The 11,808-nt window shown below is 42.9% G+C and overlaps 2 pseudogenes; one reads left to right on the top strand and one right to left on the bottom strand.

Annotated features, from left to right (window-relative positions):
* Window positions 1-918: 918 nt before the first annotated feature.
* Window positions 919-1,968, top strand: LOC133251067 (SWI/SNF-related matrix-associated actin-dependent regulator of chromatin subfamily E member 1-related-like; annotated as a pseudogene).
* A 6,238-nt stretch (window positions 1,969-8,206) lies between these two features.
* LOC133252087 (small ribosomal subunit protein uS17-like) lies at window positions 8,207-10,712 on the bottom strand (annotated as a pseudogene).
* Window positions 10,713-11,808: the final 1,096 nt, after the last annotated feature.

Here is an 11,808-nt window from a genome sequence, read left to right as displayed (position 1 = left end):
TCATGTACAGATGTGAGAGCTGGACCATAAAGAAGGCTGAGCACCAAAGAATTAATGCTTTCTAACTGTGGTGTTGGAGAAGACTCTTGAAAGTCCCTTGGATAGCAAGGAGATCAAAACAGTTAGTCCTAAAGGAAATCAGTTCTGAATATTCATTGGAAGAACTGATGCTGAAGCTGAAGCTCCAATAGTTTGGCCACCTGATGTGAAGGGTCAACTTACCGGAAAAGACCCTTATGTAGGCAAAGATTAAGGGCAGAAGGAGAAAGGAGTGACAGCAAATGAGATGGTTGAATGACTGATGTTTTGAACCATCATTCAAAACTCTTTGCGACCCCATCATTTAGCATCACCGATTAAATGAACATGAATCTGAGCAAACTTCAGAGATAATGAAGGACAGGGGAGCTTGACATGCTGCAGCTCATGGGGTCGCAAAGGATCGGACATGACTTAGTGACTGAACAACAGCATGACATGAGAGGGACCTGAACCAAGGCAGAGGCAAAGGAGGGGGTGGATCAAAGTGTCTTTCTGAATTCAAGAGTCCATGACCCATAGAATGTGCCCAGGAGGGTGGTCCAAGAGGCTTCTAGCTTGAGGGAATATGCGCAATAGATAGTATGTAAACCCACTAATACAGATAAGGAATGTATTAGGTGTGCATGTTCAGAGGCAAAGACAAGGAATTTTTGTTTTTCTTCCAACTTTTTTATTGTGGTAAAATACACAGAACATAAAATTTCCTACTGTAACCATTAAATAATATATTTTTATTTGTTTATTTTGGCAGCTCTGTGAGGCTTGGGGGATCTTAGTTTCCCAACTGGGGATCAAACCCAGGCCCTTGGCAGTAAAACATGGAGTCCTAACCACTAGACTGCCAGAGAATTCCCCTATCTTAACCTTTTAAAAAAATATTTGAGAGCAGGGGCGGGCTCCCGGCGGTTGGTTGGAGCGTCGTAGCAGCCGAGAGGTCCGGGAAAGTTTCTTTGGAGGTGCGGCCGGGAGTGGCCATGTCCCACGGCCCCAAGCAGCCCGGCGCGGCCTCCGCGCCGGCGAGCGGCAAGGCTCCAGGACAGCATGGGGGCTTCGTGGTGGCTGTCAAGCCAGAGCGCGGCGAGGGCCCGCGGGCCGGAGAGAAGGGGTCCCATGAAGAGGAGCCGATGAAGAAGCGCGGCTGGCCCAAGGGCAAGAAGCGGAAGAAGAGCCTGCCGAATGGGCCCAAGGCACCTGTCACCGGCTAAGTGCGTTTCCTGAACGAGCGGCGCGAGCAGATCCGGACGCGCCACCCGGACCTGCCCTTTCCCGAGATCACCAAGATGCTGGGCGCCAAGTGGAGCAAGCTGCAGCCGGCGGAGAAACAGCGGTACTTGGACGAGGCTGAACGGGAGAAGCAGCAGTACATGAAGGAGCTGAGGGCCTACCAGCAGTCGGAAGCCTACAAGATGTGTGCGGAGAAGATCCAGGAAAAGATCAAGAAAGAGGATTCCAGCTCTGGGCTCATGAATACCCTTTTGAATGGACACAAGGGTGGGGACTGTGACGGCTTCTCGACTTTCGACGTCCGCATCTTCACTGAAGAGTTCTTGGACCAAAACAAAGCGCGGGAGGCGGAGCTGCGGCGCCTGCGGAAGATGAACGTGGCCTTCGAGGAGCAGAACGCTGTGCTGCAAAAGCACACGCAGAGCATGAGCAGCGCGCGCGAGCGTCTGGAGCAGGAGCTGGCGCTGGAGGAGCGGCGGACGCTGGCGCTGCAGCAGCAGCTCCAGGCGGTGCGCCAAGCGCTCACCGCCAGCTTCGCTTCGCTGCCAGTGCCTGGCACCGGCGAAACGCCCACGCTGAGCACCCTGGACTTCTACATGGCCCGGCTGCACGGCGCCATGGAGAGCGACCCCGCCTTAGCACGACAAGCTCATCGTCCGCATCAAGGAGATCCTGGCCCAGGTCGCCAGTGAGCATCTATGAGGGTGTTGGCCGCCCCACAGATCCAGAGAAGACCAAGCTCTGGTCATGGCCCCTCCCCCAGTTGCACCCCCTGGAGGAGGGGTGGGGGGTTCCATCCTCTGGGGCCAGGCCTGATCCTGCACCTTGGGGGCTCTAGCCCCCCTAAAATTAAATTTCTACAGCATCCCTCTAGCTTTGAATCTCCCCAGGTCCCCATCCCAGAAAACCCACCCCCCATGCACTGTGCAGACTCCCAGGGCCCAGCCAGGCCTGTTGGCCTCACAGGTCACATCACACTACACAGACGTGGGAACACACGAGGGGCAATGTAACTCGGGACAGGAGGAAACCCACAGCCGCTCACAGCTGGTGTGGGGAGAGTTACAAACCCTACACCCACTCCCCGGGACCAGCTCCCAGACCCAGGGCAGAGAAAACCCACATCCAATACACGGGGACTCCTGCCTGGCAGGCGTCACCCTAAGTACCCACACGGGCAGGCACCTTACAGGGACACACTCTCACACTCCTGGCAGAGCCATCTATCTGTCACCCTTGCATTCCTGCACCCCTGAATGGGGGTGCTGGCACCACCCCATGCTCGTTTAGCTGAGGAACCACCGTGGAGGCAGTTGTTTTGCCACCACTCGATCTGGACTTCTTAAATAATAATAATAAAAAAAAAAGGTGGAATTGAATTTCAAAAATATATATATATATTTGATTATTTATTTGGCTGCATAGGGTCAGAGGGAAAGAACCTGCATACAGTGTGGGAGACCTGGGTTCAATTCCTGGGTTGGGAAGATCCCCTGAAGAAGGCAATGGCAACCCACTCCAGTATTCTTGCCTGGAGAATCCCGTGGACTGAGGAGCCTGGCGGGCTATAGTCCAGAGCATAGCAAAGAGTTGGACACAACTGAGCAGCTAACATAGGGTCTCAGTTGTGGCACGTGGAAACTTTGTTCTGGCATGCAGGCTCCTTGTTGTGGCGCAGGGATGCTAGAATGTGTGCAGAGGCTCAGTAGTTGAGGTTCATAGTCTTAGTCCCCCTGCCGTATGTGGGATCTTAGTTCCCTGACCAAGAATTAAACCTAAGTCCCCTGCAACGGAAGGTGGATTCTTAACCACTGGACTACCAGGGAAGTTCCCTTAACCATTTTTAAGTGTCCAGTTCAGTGGCATTGCATACATTCATACTGTGTAATCATTACCACCATCATTTCTAGATCTTTTTTCACTTTGTAAAATGAAAATACACTAAACAATAACCTCCCATTTCCCCCTTCCCCTAACTCCTGGAAACCACCATTATACTTTCTTCTTTACGATTTTGACTACTTTAAGTACCTCATGTAAGTGGGATCATACAGTATTTGTCTTTTTGGGTTTTTTTGGCTTCACTAGGTCTTTGTTGGGGTATGCGAGATCTTTAGTTGTGTCATTTGAACTTCAGTTGCGGCATGTGGGATCTAGTTCCCTGACCAGGGATTGAACCCAGGCTCTCTGCATTCGGAACTCAGATTCTTAGCCACTGGACCACCATGGATGTCCCAGTATTTGTCTTTTAGTATCTGGCTTATTTCACTCAGCAGAATTCTTCAAGGTTCATCTGTGTTGTGGCATATGTCAGGATTTCCTTCCTTTTTAAGAGTCGATAATGTTTCACTGTATGGATGAATTGCAGCACGCCAGGCCTCCCTGTCCATTACCAACTCCCAGAGTCCACCCAAACCCATGTCCATCGAGTCGATGATGCCATCCAACCATCTCATCCTCTGTCGTCCCCTTCTCCTCCTACCCTCAATCTTTCCCAGCATCAGGGTCTTTTCAAGTGAGTCAGCTCTTCGCATCAGATAGCCGAAGTATTGGAGTTTCAGCTTCAACATCAGTCCTTCCAAAGAGCTCCCAGGGCTGATCTCCTTTAAGATGGACTGGTTGGATCTCCTTGCAGTCCAAGGGACTCTCAAGAGTCTTCTCCAACACCACAGTTCAAAAGCATCAATTCTTTGGCGCTCAGCTTTCTTTATAGTCCAACTCTCTCGAATCCATACATGACCACTGGAAAAACCATAGCCTTGACTAGACAGACCTTTGTTGGCAAAGTAATGTCTCTGCTTTTTAATGTGTTGTCTAGGTTGGTCATAACTTTCCTTCCAAGGAGTAAGCGTCTTTTAATTTCATGGCTTCAGTCACCATCTGCAGTGATTTTAGAGCCCCCCCAAATAGTCTCTCACTGTTTCCATTGTTTCCCCATCTATTGGCCATGAAGTGATGGGACCGGATGCCATGATCTTAGTTTTCTGAATGTTGAGCTTTAAGCCAACTTTTTCACTCTCCTCTTTCACTTTCATCAAGAGGCTCTTTAGTTCTTCTTCACTTTCTGCCATAAAGGTGGTGTCATCTGCATATCTGAGGTTATTAGACATCTGTATATCTTTGGTGAAATGCCTATTCAAGACTTTTGCTGGTTTTGGATTGGTGTTGTTTCCGTGTGCTTTTGTCCTTGAGATGTGAGTTTAAAATTCTAGACATTAATTCTTTACCAGATTTCAAAATTTTTCCCCTATTTCATGGGTTGTCTTTTCACTCTCTTGATGGTGTCCTTTCATGCACAAAATTTTTAAATTTTGATTGTCAGTTTAATTTTTGTTGCCTGTGCTTTTGATGTCTTATTAAAGTATCATTGCCAAATATAGGAACATGAAAATTCCCTCTGTGTTGTCTTCCAAGAGTTTTATAGTTTTACCTCTTAAGTTTAGATCTTTGATCAATTTTGAGTTAATTTTTGTATATTGTGTGAGATAAGTGTCTAATTCTAATTGTTCCTACACCATTTATTGAAAATACTGTTCTTTTCCCATTGATGGTCTTTGGACCATCCAACTTTGGTCCCAAGGTTGAACTTTGGGTTCAAATCAATTGATGCTAGATACATGGTTTTATTTTTGGTCACTCAATTCTATTCCATTGATCTGTGTGTTTGCTTTTTTCCTAGTACCAAATTGTCTTTATTATCATTGCTTTGTAATAAATTTGAAATGGGAAAGTGTGTTGTTTTGGCTATTCTTGGTTTTCTGTGCGAATCTTAGTGTTAGCTCATCAATTTCTACAAAGTAGATAGAGATGGTATTGAATCTGTAGATCAGTTTGGGAGTATTGTATATTAACCGTTAGTTCTGATCAGAACATGGGATGTTTTTTCCAGTTATTTAGATCTAGTTTAACTTTTTTTTCAACAGCATTTTGTAGTTCTCAGGGTATAAGTTCTATATGTCTTTTGTTAAAATTTTGCCTAAGTATTTTATTCCTTATGATGGTATCGTAATGCTATTTTTAATTTCATATTTAGATTGTTCATTGCAAATGTATAGAAGTATAATTTATTTTTATTGATCTTTTACAACTTTGCAGAACTTATTTATTAATTCTAATATATTTTTTAGTGGATACCTTAGGAATTCCTATATACAAGTTCATTCCATCTGAAAATGGAGATCATTTTACTCCTTTCTTTTCAATCTAGATATCTTTTATTTCTTTCTAATTGTCTTGGCTAGAACCTCTAAGATAATGTTGATTAGAGGTAGCAAGAGTGAACATTCTTGTCTTGTTCTAAATCTTAGTGGGAAAGCATCTAATTTTTTACTGTTAAGTGTGATGTTAACTGTGGTCTTTTTCATAAAAGTCTATTATGAGGTTAATTCCTTTATATTCCAAGTTTGTTGAGTTTTTTAATCATAAAAAAGTATTGGATGTGATGTCTTATATTACTGATGTGATGTACCATATTAATTGGTTTTCAGATATAAAACCAACCTTGCATTAGTAGAATAAATCCCAGTTGATCATAGTGAGCAAATCTCTTTTTATTAATTAATTATTTTATTTATTTATGTTTGGCTGCACTGGGTCTTTGTTGCTGTGCATGGGCTTTCTCTGGTTGTGGCAAGTGTGGGCCCCTCTCTAGTTGTGATGCACACACTTGTCATTGTGGTGGCTGCTCTCATTGCAGAGCACAGGCTCTCGGTGCAAATGTTCAGTAGTTGCATTGTGCAGTCTCAGTAGTTGTGGCTCACAGGCTTAGTTGCCCTGCAGCATGTGGGACCTTCCCCATTCAGGGATGGAACCTGTGTCCCCTGCACTGGCAGGCAGATTCTTAACTACCAGACCACCAGGGAAGCCTGAACAAATCTTTTTATAAAATGCTAAATTTTGTTGAGGATTATTGTGCGTGCGTGCTTGCTTAGTCACTTCAGTCGTGTCCTACTCTCTGCGACCCCGTGGACCATGGCCCGCAAACTCCTCTCTCCATGGGATTCTCGAGGCAAGAATACTGGAGTGGGTTGCCATTTCCTTCTTCAAGGATTATTGTAACCATATTCATAAGAGATATTGATCAGTAATTTTCTTTTCTTATGATGTCTTTGTTTTTGGCATAAGAGTTATATTGGTCCCATGAAATGACTTGGGAAATATTCTCTCAACTTCTATTTTTTGTTTAAAACTTTTAAAAAATTATTTTATTTTGGTCAAGCTATGTGGCATGAAGGATCTTAGTTCCCTGACCCAGAATTGAGCTTGTGCTCTCTTCAGTGGAAGCATAGAGCCCTAACCACTGAACTGCTAGAGAATTCCTTCTCCTTTTTTTGTGTTCTGTTTTTTAGAATAGTTTTTGAAGAATTGTTATGAATTCTTTATATGTTTGGTAGAATTCAGTGATGAAGCCATCTGAGCCTGGGCTTTTCTCTGTGGGAAGTTTTTAAATTACTATTTCAACCTCTTCACTGACTTAGATAAACTCAGATTGTCTATTTCTTCTTGAGCCAGTTTTGGTAGTTTGTGTCTTTCTGGGAATTTGTCCATTTCATCTAATTTATAGATTTTTGGCCTACAATTCATAGAATTCTTTTATGATTTTTTAAATTTCTCTAAGGTAAATGGTAATGTCCTTTCATTTCTGATACTGGTAATTTAAGTCATCTTTGTTTTTATCTTGGTTAATATTGCTAAATGTATATCAATTGTGTAGATCTTTTTGAAGGATCAGCATTTGGTTTCACTGATTTTCAGTGTTTTTTTTAGTCACTATTTTCATAATGTCTGCTGTATTCTTTATTATTTCCTTTTTTGCTTGCTTTAGGTTTAGAGTACTCTTCTTCCAGTGTGTTGAGGTAGAAGTTTAGGTTACTGATTTGTGATCTCTCTCTTTTTATTCATTTATTTATTTTTGGCCGCGCTAGGTCTTTGTTGCTACGTGTGGGCTTTTTCTAGTTGCCTGAACAGAGACATATTCTCCAGTTGCTGTGTGCAAACCTCTCATTGTGGTGGCTTCCTTTTTTGCAAAGGACGGGCGCAAAGGCACACAGGCTTCAGTAGCCGCGGCTCACAGAGTCTAGAGCAGGGGCTCAGTAGTTGTGGGGCACAGGCTTAGTTGCCCAGAGGCATGTGGAATCTTCCCGGATCAGGGATAGAACCTGTGTCCCCTACACTGGGAGATCAATTCTTTAGCAATGGACCACTAGGGAAGTCCTCTCTCCTTTCTTAATAACTCCATTACAGTTGTAAATTTCCTTCTAAGCACTGCTTTAATTGCATTTAACAAGTTTTGGTATGTTGTGTCTTGATTTTCATTCATCTCAAATAACTTCCTGATTTCCCTTTTGATTTCTTCTTAGACCCATTATTGTCTGGGAGCTCAATGTTTAATTTCCATGTATTTGTGAATTTCCCTTTTTTTTTTTTCCTGCAGTTGATTTCTAATTTCTTTTTATTATAGTGGAAAATATATCTTGAGTTATTTCTAGCCTTTTAGATTTACTGAGGTTTTTTTTTTAAAGGCCTAGTATAATATCTATCCTGGAGACTGTTCCCTGTTCCTTGAGAAGAGTATATATTCTGTTGTTGGAGGGTTTTATAGTTGTTTGTAAGGTCTAATTTTAGTGTTGTTGTTCAAGCTTTATTTTATCTCATTAAATGAGGGTTTGTTTTATCTGTAATTGAAAGTGGTGTATTGGATTCTCCAAATTTGATTGTTGAGTTGTGTATTTCTTCTTTCATTTCTGTCCGTTTTTTGCTTCATGTATTTTGATGATCTGCTCTTAGATGCATTTATGTTTGTAACTGTTATCTTCTGATGTGCTGATATTTTTATCATGATGCTATATCCTTCTGTGTCTCTAGTAAACTCTTTTTGTTTTAAGGTCTGTTTTGTATGATATTATTAATATTATAGCCATTTCAACTTTCTTGTGGTTGCTGGGTTTTTTTTGTTTTTTTTTTTTTTGACTGGGAAAATAACTTTATTTTGTTTGAGGCAGTGGGCAAGGGACCAGTCTCAGAACTTCTGGAACCACTTCATAGTTCCAGCAGCCTTGGTGGCCTTGAGCATGTTGAAGCACACAGTCTTGCTCAGCACTCACCCACTGTGACAGTGTTGCTGATCTGGACGTCCCTGAAGCAGGGGGAAAGGTGCACGGACATGTTCTTATGGTGCTTCTCAAAGTGGTTGTAGTGAAGGTAGTCTCGGCAGATGACAGTTGTCCTCTGCATCTTCATTTCTGTCACCGCACCAGACAGGATCTGCCCTCCAATGGAGACATTACCAGTAAAAGGGCATTGTTTGTCAATGTAGGTGCCTCGATGGCCTCATTTGGAGTCTTGAAGCCCAGTCCAATGTTCTTGTAGTATGGAGGGAGCTTTTCTTGGCCAGTTTCCCCAGGCAGGACCCTCTTCTTATTTGAAAGATGGTCGGTTGCTTTTGGTTCCCATGTTCATCTTCCAAGTTGCCTGAAAAAAGGCCCTGTTTTTCTAAATGCCCTCAGTTGCTCAGTCGTGTCCCTCTGTCTGCGACCCCATGGACTGTAACCTGCCAGGCTCCTCTGTCCGTGGAATTTTCCAGGCAAGAATATTGGAGTGCTGGAATGGGTGGCCATTTCCTTCTCCAGGGAATCTTCCCAACCTAGGGATCCAACTGTGTCTCTTGTGTCTCCTGCGTTGGCAGGCAGATTCTTTACCACTCTGTCACCTGGGAACTCCTTCCTACCCCTTTAAAAAAATATAGACAGTTGGAAATCTATTTTTTAAAAATATTTATTTATTTGGCTGCACCAGGTCTTAGTTGCATCATGTGGGATTTTCGATCTTTGTTGTGGCATGTGAGTTCTCTAGTTGTGGCACTCGGGATCTTTAGTAGTGGCATGCCAAATACACAGTACTGCTTCCCCATTTAAATAGATTTCATAACTCTGCTTGGTTGCCTGGCCCTTGGTATCAAGCCATTCTGTCTCTCTTTTTAAAAAAAATTATTTTTATTATTTTTGGCTGTGCTGGGTCTTCGTTGCTGCATGGTCTTTTTTTCTAGTTCCAGTGTGTGAGCTTCTCATTGCAGTGGCTTTTCTTGTTGTGGTTGCTATCCAACCATCTCATCCTCTGTCGTCTCCTTCTCCTCCTGCCTTCAATCTTTACCAGCATCAGGGTCTTTTCCAATGAGTTGGCTCTTTGCATCAGATGATCAAAGTATTGGAGTTTCAGCTTCAGCATCAGTCCTTCCAATGAATATTCACGACTGATTTCCTTTAGGATGGACTGGTTGGATCTCCTTGCAGTCCAAGGGACTCTCAAGAGTCTTCTCCAACACGACAGTTCAAAAGCATCAATTCTTCGTCGCTCAGCTTTCTTTATAGTCCAACTCTCACATCCATACATGACCACTGGAAAAACCATAGTTTTGACTAGACGGACCTTTGTTGGCAAAGTAATGTCTCTGCTTTTTAACATGATGTCTAGGTTGGTCATAGCTTTTCTTCCAACAAGCAAGCATCTTTTAATTTCATGGCTGCAGTCACCATCTGCAGTGATTTTGGAGCCCCCCAAAATAAAGTCAGCCACTGTTTCCACTGTTTCCCCATGTGTCTGCCATGAAGTGATGGAACCTGGTACCATGATCTTAGTTTTTTGAATGTTAAGCTTTAAGCCAACTTTTTCACTCTCTTCTTTCACTTTGAACAAGAGGCATTAGGTGATTGGTTAGGGCAGTATAGGGTGGCTACTGGGGTGGGCATTTTTACTTCATTTGGAGTCAGGAAGCCTGTTGGTGATGATCGGGGGAGGGGGGGACTTTGGCAATGGTTACAATTGGGTTTAGTCAGTTCTGGAGGTGGCCTTGGTTCTGGGCTCTGTGTCTGTGGCCTTGGTGCAAGGTGTCACAGCTCTGACCTTGGGGCAGGACTCTACATTCCCCCCACCTCTTTATCTGTGGATCAAATCTTTGGCCCTTTAGTACCCTGCTCATGTCTAACTGACTGACTATCCCCATCTTGGGTCATGAGGACCCAGGTCATTGGGGAAAGGGGCAAAGACTGCTCTCTGGCTTCGTTAGAATGGACAGGGGCACTGTGGGGTCTTGGTTCCCAGGGGCATTGTGGGTCCTGGGTCTCAATGCCCACTCTCTTTCAGGGTGCATTTATGGAGGGAGATGAAAGTCCACAAAATGACATAGCAGTTTGTTCTAGCATGTGTCAACTGGCTGATATCCTTATCGTAACAGCATCTGGAAATTCATTTGTTGTTTTTTGAAAGAAATAAACTTAACAAGAAGGTTAAAGATGACCTGAAGATTAATAGAGGTAGAAAAGCTGCCAAGGGGCCCAGAAGAGGGGCTAGCCAAGAGACCAGGACCATACATTCATCTATGATGTTAGTGTTTCTTTAGGTATGAGAAGATGCAAGAACTGGGGCTCATGAAAATACTTACCTGAAAACATCTAACTATCTGAAGTCCTGTCCTGCCCATTTTCCCCAGAGCACAGAGTGCCTCATTCCTGATCTTTATCTTGAACTCCTTTCAAGGGGTATTGAAGGTTGGCAACTGTAGCAGCCCTGATTTAATCTTTGTAGAGGCAGATGGCAAGTGCCAGTTTCTGGTTGGCAAAGCCCCTATGGCCATAAATTTGACCATTATTTAGGGGCATTTTACAACCATTTTATAACTGTTTAGAAATACTCATTCCCAGGTCTGGAGAAGATTTTTCTGATTGGCCACTTAATGTGCTGTTCCTGGACTAGGCAATTCTGGACCATACCTGCCTTGTAGTCTCTTACAGTACAGGAAAATATTCCCTCTTGTTGCTTATTCCTATATTCTAAAATTATATCTTTAGAATCATTGATCTTATATGCAACTATACATCATCATTTTATCAGAGGCTCAGTCACCCATTTAGTAGTGTAAGACACAACAACTTTCTGAAGCAGGCAATATAGAAAACAAACAATATAGCTAGTAGTAATAGTAAGGTCACAAGTAAGACTTGAAGAACTTTTACTAGGCACAGCCCAGTGTATACTTAGATTCCTGACTTTGTCTGTTAAATGACTATCGCCTGTTGTTAATCTTCTGGTTGTAGATCATGGAGCATCTGATCATTATGCAAAGACTGATTATGAAGCTAGGTTTCAGAAAAAAACTTATAATGTCCTTTATTAACTCAGTTAAATATTGTAATGATACAACATAACAGCAAGGAATTATCTCAGAAGTGAGTTTTTGGAAACACATATCTTAATTAATAAAACTAGAATTTAATATTTAGTGAAACATATTTTTTCTAAAATTTTCCCCATTTTTATTAAACACAGACAAGACTAATTTGCTTTTAAAATAAATTTGGTCCATTGACTACAGATGCCATAGACCTAGGTGAATTTTTTTCCCTCTAGAGTTTCCCAAAACCCTCTAGAGGTTTTGAGACTTCTGTATATTTCAGGAGACAGTCTTTTATTTACCTGATAAGACTATTCAGAACCCAAGTGTCTCCAATTTCTGGAGGGACAAGTTAGAGAAAAGAAAATAGAGAAAAG

The sequence above is a fragment of the Bos javanicus genome, chromosome 7, assembly GCF_032452875.1.
Source record: "Bos javanicus breed banteng chromosome 7, ARS-OSU_banteng_1.0, whole genome shotgun sequence".
NCBI lineage: Eukaryota > Metazoa > Chordata > Mammalia > Artiodactyla > Bovidae > Bos > Bos javanicus.
The sequence above is the reverse complement of the archived record's forward strand: the minus strand, read 5'-3'. Positions and strand labels throughout refer to the sequence as shown.